The sequence below is a fragment of the Acomys russatus genome, chromosome 3 (genome assembly GCF_903995435.1).
Source record: "Acomys russatus chromosome 3, mAcoRus1.1, whole genome shotgun sequence".
In the NCBI taxonomy this organism is placed as follows: domain Eukaryota; kingdom Metazoa; phylum Chordata; class Mammalia; order Rodentia; family Muridae; genus Acomys; species Acomys russatus.
Genome location: NC_067139.1, coordinates 6095150 through 6096352, shown reverse-complemented (window position 1 = coordinate 6096352; position 1203 = coordinate 6095150).

The following is a 1203-nucleotide window of genomic DNA, read 5'->3' as shown; positions in this document are numbered from 1 at the left end:
CCCTCCCCATTGGAAGACTATATGTTGCTCTCTACAAACTGATTGTTAGGCCCCATTGCTGAAGACAACATCTACATAACTCATTTAACATGGACCTTCACCTCTGTGTCCTAGCATTTTTGGAATAAGAAGGTACTCTGCAGGCTGCCAAGGAAGAAACCCAACCACAAACCGTTTCATCTACAATGGTGTCCTGCCTGCACGATGTGCTAGTACAACGGTGACACAAAGCCTGAGGAAGTAACCAATCAGCATCTTATTTGGCTTAAGACCCACTCCACTCATATAGGACACTGCTTGGGCGATCAAGAACCTGAGACATCTTGTAGCAGAAGTTTAGCAGAACCGTTGTATCTGGCATGACTTCCAGAGTGATGCCACCTAGGCCTCGAAGAAGTCTTTTGTCAATGATAGGCATCTGAGATTTTAAGGGGCTGGATTTTTTTGAAGGTTTCTTGGAGCCTTTTGCATAATTTAATCTTGAGACAGGCCTGACAAACCTGGAAGTCTTGTATGACTGGGGATTGCTTAAGAGGATGGTTTCAAGACAAACCCTAGATCAGATAAGAAGTTTTGGAATGTGGAAATTGACTCGCTAAAGGTGCCTTCCATGTAACAATAAAGAGGCTGGGCAAAAAGGGCGTGGTGTTCAGCCCTTGAGAGGCTGATTCCGCTACTTCTTGAGAGGCCTAAATTCATCCAACGATGTCTCTTTTTCTTCAATCAATCCTGCAGTGTAACCCAGAATACCAACAACATTTGGCCCAGGGACCTAGGGTAAAACCAAATACTGTACTTAAATGACAACTTAGCAATAAAATGACTCCTGCTAATATTCTGTCTAAGATTTTGATTAAAAACAGAATTTATGACTCATAGACCTATAGACAATTTTGTGATTTACAAGGTAATTATAGCATTAAAGTTTGACTTACAACCCACTCCACAAGATAGAACCCGTATCTGACACTACCTCTATGACCAACAACTTGAGACTAGATAGCCCAGAGACCTATGATATAACCAAATACACTTGGTCTAAAGAAGAAAAATGTGAAAACAATTACTCCTAATGATAGGCTACTATATTCATACATCAGTGCTTTATTCAATCATCATCAAAGAAGCTTCCTCCTGTAGCAGATAGAAACAGATATAGAGACCCACAGTCAGGCATATTGCGTAGAATGAGAGACCTTGGAA